Here is a 6,870-nt window from a genome sequence, read left to right on the forward strand (position 1 = left end):
ATTCAGGCTCTGGAGAGATTCAGTCGGAGAGTGCTGCTAAGGATCTTCACTCCATAAAATCCTGTTCTTCATCATGTGGTACTTGTATAAATCAGACCCTCAAGTGGTCAAATCCTTCTCGTATTCAAATCATAGGTAAATATCCACACGAGGTTAACTTTTTTGGTTTTTGTTTGTTTGTGTGTTTGTTCGAGTCAGAGTCTCACTCGGTTGCCCAGGCTGGAGTGCAATTGTTCAATCTCAGCTCACTGAAACCTCCGCCTCCCAGGTTCAAGCAATTCTCATGCTTCAGCCTCCGGAGTAGCTGTGATTACAGGCACCCACCACCATGCCCAGCTAATTGTTTAATTTTTAGTAGAGATGGGGTTTTGCCATGTTGGCCAGGCTAGTTTCAAACTCCTGACCTCAAGTGATCCCCCCTCCTTGGCCTCCCGAAGTGCTGGGATTACAGGCGTGAGCCACCACACCCGGCCACAGGTTAAGTTTTAAATGTTGACCCTTCTAGAAAGAGTTAGTGAAGGGGAACTTCCCCTTTCCATTCAAGTCTTGCAATTTCTCTTTAATTTTAGGAACAGAATCAAACTCCTTTTCCGAAATCTGGAAACCATGACCTTTGACGTTGTGGACCAACGTAATATAAAACAAATGGCAACTGTTTGATTTATTTTTCAGAATAATACACAAAAAGGAAGAAGTAGGGGTCAGAGCTGGGGAGAAGGGAGGGAGGAGGAACAGGCTGCCTCCATGACCCTTCAGCTCTAATTCATTCACGTCATGGTGGCCCACTTTGAAAGCATAGATTATGTCTGGCTTCTCCTACTGCCTGGTCCTTGGTTCCTGTTTCTCAGGGGGCAGGGAAAATGAAATAGAAAACTGAAAAGGGTGACTTTTATAACTTTGTTAGTGGTTCTGGTGGACAGTGTGTCAGGGCTGGGGAGTGGCAGCCAGTGGCAGTGACATGTAATGCCTCAGATCCTAGAATCGTGGACGGCCCGGGATCCCACCACAGTTCCATACTCTCAGGCAGAGAAACCTCTGTTTTTCCAAAACAGGATTTGTCTCTTCTCTTCTTAAAGCATCAGGCAATAAAAATTTGCAACCTTCTTTGAAAGTCACCTTTTCCAGCTTCAACACAAAAAAAGTTTTCCTTAAACACAATCAAAATTTATCCTGCTTACATGTAGATTATTTTCTCCAGTTTGGTCGCCTACAGATGTAGAGGGCATTTATGTCCCTGACTAGCTCAAAACAAAGAAACAGACACACCTCAAAGCCACAGAGGATCATTACCAAATGCCTCAAAACCACTTGGCCCGTCTAAAACATCTCGGCTCCCCATTCCTCTGTTCTCTGAGCTACCTGGTTTAGCATCCTTTTTGTTATTGTTTGTTACTTTCTGCCGGATCCTGTCCACATTTAGTTTGAAGTTGGAAGTAATATTTCAATAAGGATCTGGGTTCATGTAGAAAGAATCCAAAAAGATAATTTCTGGCCATGGTATGTCATGTTGCCACTCATATCTCGCAATATGTTGTTGGCATTTTCGCCACACTGCAGACTTAAATTCAGCTAGCTGCCCTGCTCTTTTTCTGCTGTTTCTTTTTCTTAGGATCTGTCCACATTGTCCTATCTCTCCTGGTCAAACCATTTTGCTTCTCCAGTGTTTGAACCCTTCCAGGCACATAGTAGGCACTCAATAAATTTGGGGGTGGGTGGGTGGGGAGGGATTGGATTGGTGCCAAATGAGTGGCACAGACATAGGACCTCAGAGAAGGGAAAGAGCAGATGGATATTTAGAAGAGTCAGGAAAGCTTCTTGGGGAAGTGGCATTTGGCCTGGTCCTTTGAGGAAGAAAGATGTTTAGATGGGCAGAGAGAATGGGGAAAGGCAGCCAAGGAAGTTGGGGGACAGTGTGTCAAGAGTCACAGGCAGGAAGAGTAAGATGCCAAGTATAGGAGGGAGAGTGGGCAGTGGGCAGTAAGAAGAGGGCCCTCACTCTGAATGAGGGCTAGCTCTGAATGTCCATTTCTCTTCATTTTAGCATTTTGGTGATTTCCATCTCAAAGAACCAGAAAGAACGTGACAACATTTTAAGATGAAGAGGTGAACTCTTCCACTTTGATGACATTTGCTGCCAGCTTTAGCAGACTGTGGCACTCCTGGGGAGCACCATAGCCTTAAAGCCTAGATCAGCCGCCCTATGCGGGGTGCAAGCCTTATAGACGTGCTGGGTTAAAGTAGGGAAAGGAGCCAGGAGCATTTCAACCCTCCACAGAGAAGCTGACGGTCACTGCCACCATATTCTGTGACAGAAAACAGTGTGAAGATGCTGGGGAATTGTATTGAAATGGTCAGAAGGCTTCTTGTTATCCTTCACTGCCGAGACTGCAGCCACATCTAAAAATGAACTTCTAAACTCCATGGGAGGGTAATGTTAGAACATGAAAAACTCCCCTGAAAATTTTTGTCAGTGCAATAACGGGTTTTGTTTGCGTGGCACTGTGGGAAACGGGTTTTCCCAGCAGTCAGGCTAGCACCGTGGGACCTGAGTAGGCAACCTGCAAATGGCAGCACTTACAGTAATTCTGAGGCCACTGCCTGGAGCCAGCCCAGCCTTCCCTGTGGATGCTGAAAGGAAGGGTAGGAAGTTTGAGCTCAGGCCGGCTTTATCAGCTGAGGAGGTGAAGTGGCTCTGAGGTCAAGAGTGGAAAGATGGAATCTTCGTTTCCACAGAGATCATCTTGCTCAGGGGTAAAGCAAAGGGCCAGGCTTCCCCTACAGTGTCACAACAGCCTCTGCACCACGTGTGCTTCCTGAGTCACAAAGCTGCATCTCCCTCTCCTCATCTCTTCCTGCTGGGTCCTCTACAGTCTGTGACTGTGTTTTCATTTCATTTATGGTGTCTTTCATTGTACACATATTTTTAATTTTTATGAACTCAAATCTGTGTATCTTTTCTTTTTTCATGGCTTCCAAGTTTTGTGGCTTGCTCACCCTAGAATTACAAAAATATACTTTCATAAATTTATCCTTTAAATTTTTCACATAAAATTTTTTTAAATAATTTCTTTCACTTTTATTACAGTAAAGCCAAGGATGGATTAAAAAAATAACTGGCGGTGACGAATTTACACTGAGGAGCAGTAATTCCTGCTCTATTCTTCTCCAACCCTGGGTCTGCTCCTCAGAACAAACTCATTTAAAGTGTTTTTGTTATTGTGTTTTGTTTTGTTTCGTTTTTGAAACAGACTCTTGCTCTGTCACCCAGGCTGGAGTGCAATGGCACAACCTTAGCTCACTGCAACCTCCACCTCCCAAGTTCAAGCAAGTCTCATGGCTCAGCCTTCCGAGTAGCTGGGATTACAGACGTGAACCACCATGCCCAGCTAATTTTATTTATTTATTTATTTATTTATTTATTTATTTATTTATTTATTTTTGTAGAGATGGGGTTTCACCTTATTGGCCAGCTGGCCTCGAACTCCTGGCCTCAAGTGATCCGCCCGCCTCAGCCTCCGAAAGTGCTGGGATTACAGACATGAGCCACTGCGCCCAGCCTCCTTTTAGATCTTTTACTTGGTTTTGTTTTGTTTTGTTTTCCAGTAATATAGGTGTTCGGGGTCAGCTTCCTTTGCCCTTCTTCATCCATCACCACCTCCAGTGTCCTGAAATTTACCTTAGAAATCTGTGGTTCACAGGTCATGCTCCTAGACCCATTGAAGGAGGAAGAGGAATTAAACACATCCCATTAGTACATAATCTTGGAAGAGGAGCCTTCTGAATTTTACAATCAGGATTGGGGAAACCCTGTAAAGTACCTGCCTGGTGTTCCTTTCTTCCAGCCTCTTTGATTAAGTCACATCAAGATGCTAATGGCAAAGTTGTTTAATGGGTGTTTCACCAAGGCAGGTTAGGATTTCACTGGGATTCTTAAAATTTGAGGGTGCCTGTGATCGTCAAAATTTTTATTCATATAGTCCCTCACGAAATTTCTAAAACTCAGCTGGGCGCAGTGGCTCACGCCTGTAATCCCAGCACTCTGGGAGGCCGAGGCGGACTGATCACAAAGTCAGGAGTTTGAGACCAGCCTGGCCAAAATGGTGAAACCCTATCTCTACTAAAAATACAGAAATGTAGCCTGGCATGGTGGCACACGCCTGTAGTCCCAACTACTCGGGAGGCTGAGGCAGAAGAATTGCTCGAACCTAGAAGGCAGAGGTTGCAGTGAGCCAAGATTGCACCACTGCACTCCAGCCTGGGCGGCAAAGCAAGACTCCATCTAAAAAAGAAAAGAAAAGAAATTTCTAAAACTCTGTATTTCTTTGTTCATTTTAAGTTGACATCTATAACTTTCTATTACTTCAAATACCTGGAAAAAATATCACTTCCAGTGCATTGTAATAATGTATCAAGTAGAAGTGGCAAAAATCAGTGAAAACATTTATTTGATCTGAGTAAATGTTCAAGAAAATAGAAAGCATGAACTTACCTCTAATCTGTGTTCCCTTTACTTGAAAATTTAATGTTGATCTACCAGAGGTAAGGTGGAAATTGTCACGTCCATATTCCTTGCAATTATTCAAAATATGCATCTGAGACCAGAATAAGACACAGGTGAAGAAGGGTGTTCACTAGGCCCCTTCTGCCAATACAGAAGGTGACAGTGCAGTGGAGTCCTTTCATAGCAAGTTCTGCCTGCATGATTTCCAAAGCTTGAGTATTCCAAATCTAAGGTGAATAGGGTAGTATCCACTAAGCCCTGCCAAAAACTTGTTGCTGAGATGAAGGAAGTCTCGCTGCAGTCAGTATTTCTCACCCACACACTTTGCTCTCTTTCTGGCTGGTATGGGAAGAATGGTGTCTTTTTTTTTTTTTTTTTTTTTTTTTTTTTTGAGACAGAGTCTCAAAAAACTCAGACTGGATTGTAGTGGTGCTATCTCAGCTCACTGCAACCCCTGACTCCCAAGTTCAAGTGATTCTCCTGCCTCAGCCTCCCGAGTAGCTGGGATTACCGGTGCCCGCCACCATGCCTGGCTAATTTTTGTATTTTTAGTAGAGACAGGGTTTCACCATATTGGCCAGGTTGGTCTTGAACTCCTGACCTTGTGATCCACCCACCTCAGCTTCCCAAAGTGCTGGGATTACAGGCGTGAGCCACTGTGCCCGGCTGGCGTCTTTGATGATAGGTAGGAAGTAGAAGACGCAAGTTTATTAAATAAAAGCTGCCGTCATTCCTGCCACCCCACTACAATACATCTATTTCTTTTGTTGTTTTTTTTTTTGTTTTGTTTTTTTGTTTCTGGTTTTGTTGTTGTTGTTTGTTTGTTTGTTTTTTGTTTTTCTTTTTGACAGAGTCTCACTCTGTCCCCCAGGCTGGAGTGCAATGGCACAATCTTGGCTCACTGCATCTTCCGCCTCCTAGGTTCAAGTGATTCTCTTGTTTCAGCCTCCTGAGTAGCTGGGATTACAGGCTCCTGCCACCACACCTGGCTAATTTTTGTATTTTTAGTAGAGATGGGGTTTTGCCATGTTGTCCAGGCTGGTCTTGAACTCCTGACCTCAGGGGATCCACCTGCCTCTGCTTCCCAAAGTGCTGGGATTACAGGCGTCAGCCACCATGCCCGGCAATACATGTATTTCTAATGCCATGTATCTACTTAATAGTAATATAGGCAAGATAGGAAGGACACATTGGCCCGATCTTGGGCTTATATTGTCTTGATTTAAGGAGGCCAAATTGATAAAAGCACCAGTATTTCAAATGGTCCCTTTATTTGACACTCTGAAGTTTTTTTTACTTTCTAGAATGTTGTACCACAGTAAGATTCAGGTTGGGTGAGAGGTAAGCCTTTCTTTTTACATGAGGTTAAGGCCAGGATCCTTCTCATTGCAAGTTAAGTTTTAGGAAAGAATACATAACAAGACTGAAAACCTAAAAATTGATTCTCTTAAAAACTATCAGTGCCCACATACCCTGTGAAAATCCCCAACTGTTCTCAGGAATACGAGTACTTCAGTTTGAAGAGCTTGCCTCAGCCCAAGTGAATGCATCTTGTGGCAGGGAAGTGCATGCATTGTGGGGTGCCAGTAGTAGTGACGCTTTAGAAGTGGACCTATTTAGAAGTGGAAAACGCCTGTATTCTTCCTCTCTCTTTCTTTAGGATGATTTTCACTCTCCCAACCCAATGGACACCCAGAAGCCTCATGCTTTCATCCTTCCTAGTCATCTTTTTATTTAAAGGGATCTCAGTGTCTTCAGTAACACTGAAAAATATAGGATGGCTAGCAGCTCAAATTGCTATTTTTGCTAGGAAAGTTTGTTTTCTAATGGCCTTAAGTCAATATTCAGACACTTCTATACCATATTCACAATGTTTGTCACGTTCATATACCATGTCTACTATCATTTTCTTATTTCTCTCTAAATGTACTCTTCATTCTACATGCTTAATTTAGAAAAAAACTATTGTATCTCCACCACACTGAATATCCCTGCTGTCTTAGCTTGCATTCTCCAGAAAGCCAAGCTGGAGATAAAGGCTTGAGTGAAGTAATTTATTTGGAAACATTGGTCCAGCAATGCAGGCCTGGGAAGGAGGCACAGCCAGTACAAGGAAGCCTCACAGAGGTGACCACTGTTAGGGGCCACTGGTACTTGATCCCACAGGGACTTTCTGGGGAGCCTCACGCAATGTCCGTCAGAACTGTTCACCTGGGAGGCAAAGGAGGAAGCAGTTATCCACCAGCTTCCAACCCTCTTGGTCAAGAGCAGCTCCATGGGCATCGACTTCCCTGTATTTCTGGATTGCACATGCTTGAGTGAACTTTCAAAGAATGCCAAAACAGCAGAGAAGCCCTGGGTGAGGACAG

Source organism: Macaca mulatta, chromosome 2, assembly GCF_049350105.2.
Source record: "Macaca mulatta isolate MMU2019108-1 chromosome 2, T2T-MMU8v2.0, whole genome shotgun sequence".
Lineage (NCBI taxonomy): Eukaryota > Metazoa > Chordata > Mammalia > Primates > Cercopithecidae > Macaca > Macaca mulatta.